A 9,696-nucleotide genomic window follows, 5' to 3' on the forward strand; every position below is an offset into this window, starting at 1 on the left:
TGTAGCCTGGAAAATTCCATGGACAAAGGGGCCTGGTGGGCTGCAGTCCATGAGGTCGCTAGGAGTTGGACAGGACTGAGCGACTTCACTTTCACTTTTCACTTTCATGCATTGGAGAAGGAAATGGCAACCCACTCCAGTGTTCTTGCCTGGAGAATCCCAGGGACAGGGGAGCCTGGTGGGCTGCCGTCTATGGGGTTGCACAGAGTCGGACACGACTGAAGCGACTTAGCAGCAGCAGCAGCAGAACAGCTGAGTTGGAATAGTCTCAAGTAATGACCAGTTTCTGTACCTAGAATTACCCTTTCCTCAAATCCTTTTCCTGTTCCTGGCTCCTTAGGCTAGACTCTTTTTCAAGAAATTTCCATTTTAAGGCTCCTTGGTCAGCTAAGCATATTTAAAAGAACTCCTTTCCAGTTACCACCACCTCATCCCTCTCCCCAGGTCCTCACACAGGCCTACATAGGTCTGAACCCTAATTGTGGATAAAGTTGAAATTTTTGTCCCAGGGGCTCTTTGATCTCCAGAAAAACCAGAAGATGCACACAAAAGCTTAGTGGGGGTGGGGTGGGGTTACCACCCAACCTCACACTAGCTATGTCTCAACCTTGGTTTTAGCTGGACCCTCTGCATGAGATGATATCCTACATGTAGACTATACATTTAAATGTACAAATGATGATGATGCTAATAATAATAATAATAATCAACATTTCTTGAGCTCTTTTCATCTGCCAGGCATTGTACTGGATATACTCTAAATAAAATATGCCCTATCTTATTTAATCTTTGCAATGATCCTGTGAAGTAGTTGTTATTACATTAATGTGGACTACAGATAAGGACCCAAAGGCACAGAGGATGAATAACTTGCCTGAGGTTCTACATGACTGGATAGGGATTTAGTTTCAGGAAGTCTAATTTCTGAGCCCACCACTGTATCCCTGAAGGATGTGTTGCTTTATGAATGTCCTCTGTGCCAGGGTGTGGTGAGGAGGCTTTCCTCCTGTGTTTAGATACCCCTGACTCTTATTTGCATGGACGAGAAAAGGCTAATTAACCTGGATACATAATATCTCATTAATCCATTTGCAATGTTCTAAAGAATAGGGACAGAGAGCTCCTAGGTCACTGCGTTAGTACTTTCTTAAAATATATCCTTTGAGGAATGACTACTACCCTTTTTTTCAATATTATTCAATAAGTACACAGATATTCAATAAGCACATTGCCAAAGGTGGCAGTATTGTTTGCTTGTCTTTTAATTCTTCTAAAGTGAAAGTGAAGTCGCTCAGTTGTGTCCAACTCTTTGCGACCCGTGGACTGTAGCCCACCAAGCTCCTCTGTCCATGGGATTCTCCAAGAAAGAATACTGGAGTGGGTTGCCATTTCCTTCTCCAGGCGATCCTTAGAAGAAGGAATTCTTCTAAGGTGCAAGGCAAATATAACATTGATAATCTATTAATCAGATGACTGCATTATTGATATATAGTAAAATGCTAAGCAATATGATGTGCATTGTTATTTATTAGGTGGGTTAATGAGGAGTTGGGAAAATTGCTTTCCTTTTATATCTATTCCTTTCTTTTTTCATGTCTCTACCTTTATTATTGAGGACAATGGTGGCCATGATGTTTTAGAATTAGATCTAAGGAAAACATTCTATCTATCTGAAAATGTACACTGTGACACGTTTGGTCAATCAGCAAAACCACGGGGCATTTTGGCCAGAATACTAGGCACTTTTTGGCTAGTAACAACTGGCCTGCAAAGACCTTGAACTTGAATGGGCCTACTGGAAATCATCAAGAGTTAATAGATGTGGGGGATTGTGCTGCTAATTATTGGTGAGACGGAAGGACTCATCTGGAAGTACTTTGTTTTTCCCGTGTGCCTAACAACATTTCTGTTCTTCTTTCTTTCTTTTTTAACTAATGATTTAAGTTTGTGACCTTGTAAACACCTGCTGTGCTTACTTTGGCAAAAGTCTGGAATTCAGTACTCTCCCCAGGTGATACTTAGGATGATAGTTTGAATTCAAGTACAGAAAGGCAATTCTTAGCTATCTTTAATTATTAATTAGGTTAACAAGGAGAGAAGAAAATGGGCCACTGCTACTTGTATTCAAAGTGCTGTCAAATATAGAATGTGTCCCTCATTCACTATCTTAATTCATTATATATTGTGCTCTTAATTGTTTTTATTTGAAAATAAATCACCTGTTTTTTGTTAAGCTCACTGAAAATTTTACTTTTTTGTTAAAATTTTGTTCTAAATAGTCTTCTGTTTAATTACTTGTGAGCAACCTAGTAATAATTACAATTAACAAAATAAATGCACCTCAGACACATTTTTAAAAAACAGCTGCTGCTGCTGCTGTCACTTCAGTCATGTCCGACTCTGTGCGACCCCACAGACGGCAGCCCACCAGGCTCCCCCATCCCTGGGATTCTCCAGGCAAGAACACTGGAGTGGGTTGCCATTTCCTTCTCCAATGCATGAAAGTGAAAAGTGAAAGTGAAGTCACTCAGCTGTGTCTGCCTCTTCGCGACCCCATGGACTGCAGCCTACCAGGTTCCTCCATCCATGTGATTTTCCAGGCAAGAGTACTGGAGTGGGGTGCCATTGCCTTCTCCATTTTTAAACAGCACTTGCATAATATTTAGCATTTGATTAATAGCTCTGAAAACAATGAGGCACAAATATTGCCAGAAATGTATTATAAGGGCCAGCTCCTGAGGCTGACAGGCATTTCAAAATGAAGGTACTGAAGCATTTGAAGACTTTTTCCATTTGTATATAGTCAGAACAAGACAATTGCTTCCCAAACGTGATTTATTTGTTGCCTGTGTTTTGTGAACAAGTGTTTGTGTGGGCTTGACTTTCACTGTCATTTTCTCTTTCCAGATATATACCACATTTTGGGGAAAAAAAGCCCTTTTTGGAATTTATTCAGTTATTCAGTCGTGTCCAGCTCTTTGTGACCCCATGAACTGCAGCACACCAGGTCTTCCTGTCCATCACCAACTCCCGGAATCCACCCAAACCCATGTCCATTGAGTCGGTGATGCCACCAAACCATCTTATCCTCTGTCGTACCCTTCTCCTCCTGCCCGCAATCTTTTCCAGCATCAGGGTTTTTTCAAATGAGTCAGCTGTTTGCATCAGGTGGCCAAAGTATTGGAGTTTCAGCTTCAGCATCAGTCCTTCCAATGAACACTCAGGACTGATCTCCTTTAGGATGGACTGGTTGGATCTCCTTGCAGTCCAGCGGACTGTGAAGAGTCTTCTCCAACACCACAGTTCAAAAGCATCAATTCTTCAGCACTCAGCTTTCTTTATAGTCCAACTCTCCCATCCATACATGACCACTGGAAAAACCATAGCCTTGACTAGACAGATCTTTGTTGGCAAAGTAATGTCTTTGCTTTTTAATATGCTGTCTAGGTTGGTCATAACTTCCCTTCTAAGAAGTAAGTGTCTTTTAATTTCATGGCTGCAATCACCATCTGCAGTGATTTTGGAGCCCCCCAAAATAAAATCAGCCACTGTTTCCACTGTTTCCCCATCTATTTGCTGTGAAGTGATGGGACCAGATGCCATGATGTTAGTTTTCTGAACGTTGAGCTTTAAGCCAAATTTTTCACTTTCTTCTTTCACTTTCATCAAGAAAGTCTTTAAGTCTTCTTCGCTTTCTGCCATAAGGGTGGTATCATCTGCATGTCTGAGGTTATTGATATTTCTCCTGGCAATCTTGATTCCAGCTTGTGCTTCTTCCAGCCCAGCGTTTCTCATGATGTAGTCTGCATATGAATTAAATAAGCAGGGTACAATATACAGCCTTGACGTACTCCTTTTCCTGTTTGGAACCAGTCTGTTGTTCCATGTCCAGTTCTAACTGTTGCTTCCTGACCTGCATACAGATTTCTCAAGAGGCAGGTCAGGTGGTCTGGTATTCCCATCTCTTTCAGAATTTTCCACAGTTTATTGTGATCCACACAGTCAAAGGATTTGGCATGGTCAATAAAGCAGAAATAGATGTTTTTCTGAAACTCTTGCTTTTTCCATGATCCAGCGGATGTTGGCAATTTGATCTCTGGTTCCTCTGCCTTTTCTAAAACCAGCTTGAACATCTGGAAGTTCACGGTTCATGTATTGCTGAATCCTGGCTTGGAGAATTTTGAGCATTACTTTATTATGTAAATGTAACTTACTTTGTAAATTTATTTTACTATGTAAAAGTAATGGAAATGTAAAAGGAAATGTAAAAGTAAAATGTACTTCACTATGTAAAATGTAAACTCATCTACATTGACTTATTTGCCATTGTTTTCTTTTTTGTGTGTGTGTGTGTTCATTTACTTTAATAACACTACATTTACCATGTTATCACCATGGAATGTAAATTCAGGTTAGACGAGAATTTCACAAGTACAACAAAGCATTCTGTGATATACCAAAGTTTGTATAATGTCTGACCAAACCAGCTTGCTCATCAATGACTTCCATTATAGGGATTTTATTTAGTTGATGATACTTTTGGAGAAAATAAACATACTGCACACATTTAAAAAGTGTTTTTCATTTACATTTGCATTAGCACTTAAAATACATGTTTCAAAATAATTTAAAATTATTCTAATATAACAGCAGCAAAATATAATTCTGCAATTACTAAAGAGCTAAAAGGGATCCACAAGTTAAGTTACTCTCATGTTTATAATTATGATTCTAAAATAAATACTACTTCAAAGTGGCTCTGTTACCAGCTTTTTAGTGTTGGTTTAAAAACACACACAGACTTCCAGGGAGGTTTGTAATGTTGTATTCCATGCACTGTTCTGAAAGGATTCCTCAAGAGCCAACCAGCCCTTAAAACAGTACTCAGTCCACAAGACCATCAGAAAGTTAAATTAACTGGGGTAAATAGGATTCCTACATTACATCAAAAGCATATGATATTCTGCAGCAACTGGGAGCATTTTCAGGATTGGCATGTTGTCTTCTTTAGAACTAATTTCAACAGAAGAGTTTAAGAAGGTGGACAGGTACCACTATCAAGTGTATTTAAAAGTGACATGTTTCTTTTGTGCTGGTCTGACTCCCCTGAATGACCTAGCTAGTGAACTAGTCACCAGTAACTTGGTCACCAGGCAAATCAAGCCTGCAAGAAAGGAAGCCAATTTTCAAATTACCATGTTCTTGTCTGACCCAAACAATTTATTTTCAGCATAAACATATAACCTCAATATGGGATGTCTAACTAAAGCAAGCACCACCAAGATGACCAAGACAGCATCTCCTCTTCTAAGGTTTAGGTTTCCCCCAGAATTCTTGATACAGGGAATAGCCCATACCAAGAGTCATTGCTCCCACAACAAAGCCTTGGGCTGCCACACGCATGTGGATCAGGTGAACAGACATTTTAGTATGTCCCCTGCTCTTCAATCTATATAATCCATATGCAACAATTGCTGCAAAACCTGCCATTACAATGGGGACAAATGGTGCCTCTCTAGCTTTTTGGATAAGTTTAGATCCCTGATCTTCATCATATGAAGAAAGAGAAATATCTGTGTCGCTTGACATAGTGATTGAAGAATCTTCAGACAACTTCAAGACATTTCAGGTTCCTACCGGATTCTGCCATTGTTTTCTTTTTTTTTTTTTTAATTTTTTTTTAAAATTTTATTTTATTTTTAAACTTTACATAATTGTATTAGTTTTGCCAAATATCAAAATGAATCCACCACAGGTATACATGTGTTCCCCATCCTGAACCCTCCTCCCTCCTCCCTCCCCATACCCTCCTTCTGGGTCGTCCCAGTGCACTAGCCCCAAGCATCCAGTATCGTGCATCGAACCTGGACTGTCATCTCGTTTCATACATGACATTTCACATGTTTCAATGCCATTCTCCCAAATCTTCCCACCCTCTCCCTCTCCCACAGAGTCCATAAGACTGTTCTATACATCAGTGTCTCTTTTGCTGTCTCGTACACAGGGTTATTGTTACCATCTTTCTAAATTCCATATATATGCGTTAGTATACTGTATTGGTGTTTTTCCTTCTGGCTTACTTCACTCTGTATAATAGGCTCCAGTTTCATCCACCTCATTAGAACTGATTCAAATGTATTCATTTTAATGGCTGAGTAATACTCCATTGTGTATATGTACCATAGCTTTCTTATCCATTCATCTGCTGATGGAATACAAAAAACCTCGAATAGCCAAAGTGATCCTGAGAAAGAAGAATGGAACTGGAGGAATCAACCTACCTGACTTCAGGCTCTACTACAAAGCCACAGTTATCAAGACAGTATGGTACTGGCACAAAGACAGAAATATTGATCAATGGAACAAAATAGAAAGCCCAGAGATAAATCCACGCACATATGGACACCTTATCTTTGACAAAGGAGGCAAGAATATACAATGGATTAAAGACAATCTCTTTAACAAGTGGTGCTGGGAAATCTGGTCAACCACTTGTAAAAGAATGAAACTAGAACACTTTCTAACACCATACACAAAAATAAACTCAAAATGGATTAAAGATCTAAACGTAAGACCAGAAACTATAAAACTCCTAGAGGAGAACATAGGCAAAACACTCTCTGACATACATCATAGCAGGATCCTCTAAGACCCACCTCCCAGAATATTGGAAATAAAAGCAAAAATAAACAAATGGGACCTAATTAACCTTAAAAGCTTCTGCACATCAAAGGAAACTATTAGCAAGGTGAAAAGACAGCCTTCAGAATGGGAGAAAATAATAGCAAATGAAGCAACTGACAAACAACTAATCTCAAAAATATACAAGGAATTCCTACAGCTCAACTCCAGAAAAATAAATGACCCAATCAAAAAATGGGCTAAAGAACTAAATAGACATTTCTCCAAAGAAGACATACAGATGGCTAACAAACACATGAAAAGATGCTCAACATCACTCATTATCAGAGAAATGCAAATCAAGCCACTATGAGGTACCATTTCACACCAGTCAGAATGGCTGCGATCCAAAAGTCTACAAATAATAAATGCTGGAGAGGGTGTGGAGAAAAGGGAACCCTCTAACACTGTTGGTGGGAATGCAAACTAGTACAGCCACAATGAAGAGCAGTCTGGAGATTCCTTAAAAAACTGGAAATAGAACTGCCTTATGATCCAGCAATCCCACTGCTGGGCATACACACTGAGGAAACCAGAAGGGAAAGAGACACGTGTACTCCAATGTTCATCGCAGCACTGTTTATAATAGCCAGGACATGGAAGCAACCTAGATGCCATTGTTTTCTTATATTTTCTCACACATAGACACATATACATATGCAAATATAAGGGTAAATCTAAATGAGTAGTTGACTGTATAAAACGCAATAGTATGTAAGATGTATATTTACACAATGTGTGCTTTAAAACAATACTTACTGTTTTATTCATTCACTACTCTTTTGGATCCTCCCACATATTTACCATTTTTGTTGCTCTTCACTCCTTCCTACATCTCTTCCTCTTCACATTTCATTCTATTTTTAGTTGTAAACTTCAGGTTCTTAAATGCTAGAATTTTCCTAGCATTTTCACTCAGTTATTTTAAAGTTCCCTATATCACTATTCATAAGTTCCAGCTCCCTGGCAACATTTTCAAGTTTGACTTGGAATTTGGGTTGTGGTGTAATTGGAATCACCCAGTAAACATGCCCTAGGACATCGTCTGAGTCCCAATAACTCATCTGCTATCTTGCCAGTGGTGGAAATTTCACTTGATAAACATTAAACATTTTAACCTTAACAAATTAAAATATCTCTTATTTTTACCGTTGTTTCTTGTCCCAACATATTCCTAGTTATCCTAGCTTGTATGCTGGACATTGTATTTTGAAACTGTTAAAATAAAATATGCCTGAGCATCACGTTACCTCCCTCTAAAGAGGATTTTCATTTGCTTTGTCAGGTATGTAGGAGAAGTGGCAATCAGTGTGTGTATATATGATCAGTCACGTCCAACTCTTTGTGACCCCATGGACTGAAGCCTGCCAGGCTCTTCTGTCCATGGAATTTTTCAGACAATAATTTTGGAGTGGGTTACCATTTCCTACTCCAGGGGATCTTTCTGACCCAGGGATCCGACCCGTGTCTCTTGCGTCTCCTGCATTGGCAGGCAGATTCTTTACCACTGCACAAGCTGGGAAGTCCAGTAGCAATCAGAGTTGATCTGAGGTTCAGGACCAGGTGACTCAAGGCAAGGCTGCGGTCTGTGCCCTGGACAGTATCTGACAGAGAACTTTCTCCATCCTGACAGTTTGATAGATATCAGATTTCTACACTGGTCCAGACAAATTCAGTGGGGGTAACTAAGGAGTTGAAAAATGTTTCTCATTAAGTAATAATGAAAAACACTGGAGTTATTATTTTTACTAAAGAAGAAAAATATCGGTATTGATTTTATTATAATTAATTTCTGAAGAACTACTAGTTCTTCCCTGCTACTTTAAGAAAAAAAATCTCTAGAGAAAACTAGGTCTCCTTTTGAGTATTCAGAGGTTATGAGATTCCTAATATTGAAAATGAATATTTTCCTAAATATTCAATTATTAAGTGCAAGACAATGTGCATAGGGCATTTAATGAGGTATCTGCCCCATGGTACATACTCAATAAATGGCAATTGATACTACTATTACCACAATTCCTACTACTACTGCTTCTCCTACTACTAAAATTTTAAGATCCCAAACAACAAGATTCTTTCCAGCTCTATTGGATTGGTGTGGCCTCACGAAAAGATGAAGCAACATAGTGGCAGCTTTAGAGGTGCTCCTCTGGCTGTGGTTTGGCTGTATATGCAAGATCAGAGGAGCCCTCCTTTAGAATCAGGGTTTGCAACTCAGTGTGTATCAGGACAAACATATCATCAGTGCCTAAAAGATGATTTGGCCATAGCTGTGACACTATAACATTACTTTCTGGTGGGATTAATTTCTGAAATGACATTCTGAGCTAGGGATTTCAACTATCCTTCCCTCCATTATTTTGGGAATGCTTGGAGAGTGCAGAATGGAGGGTTTTCTGAATGTGACTGTTTTAAAAAGTGATATTGAATTTCAAGATCACTTTAAAATAGAACATGGAGGAGGTTCTGAAAGACTGAAGTTGAAACTAAAAAGAGAACTTATGGTAGAAATGTTTTAAAGGCATAATTATGATTTAATTTTTGTCTGGGTTAAGCTATTGGAGAAGGAAATGGCAACCCACTCCAGTGTTTTTGCTTGGAGAATCCCATGGACGGAGGAGCCTGGTGGGCTGCAGTCCATGGAGTCGCTAAGAGTCGGACACGACTGAGCAACTTCACTTTCACTTTTCACTTTCATGCATTGGAGAAGGAAATGGCAACCCACTCCAGTGTTCTTGCCTGGAGAATCCCAGGGACGGAGGAGGCTGGTGGGCTGCCATCTATGGGGTCGCACAGAGTTGAACACAACTGAAGTGACTTAGCATTAGCATTAAGCTGGCTTTATATGGTTGGGTTGGCTGACAGGTAAATAACAAAATATTAGGGGAGGAGTTTAAACATAAAAATCCTTGTCTCAAATATTTGATGAATTATTTAATCGGTACCAATTGTAGCAAAATATAAAAGGTACTGAACTGTATTTTAGGGACTACTGCTACTAGTCTACTGCTT

At 39.2% G+C, this 9,696-nt stretch overlaps 1 pseudogene; it reads right to left on the reverse strand.

The window, feature by feature from the left end:
• Window positions 1–4,901: 4,901 nt before the first annotated feature.
• On the reverse strand, window positions 4,902–5,616 carry LOC147375912 (HIG1 domain family member 1A, mitochondrial pseudogene; annotated as a pseudogene).
• Between the last annotated feature and the right edge of the window lie 4,080 nt (window positions 5,617–9,696).

This window comes from Bos grunniens, chromosome 3, assembly GCF_055505025.1.
Source record: "Bos grunniens cultivar Pamir isolate PY7600 chromosome 3, Bosgru_T2T1.0, whole genome shotgun sequence".
Classification (NCBI taxonomy): Eukaryota; Metazoa; Chordata; class Mammalia; order Artiodactyla; family Bovidae; genus Bos; species Bos grunniens.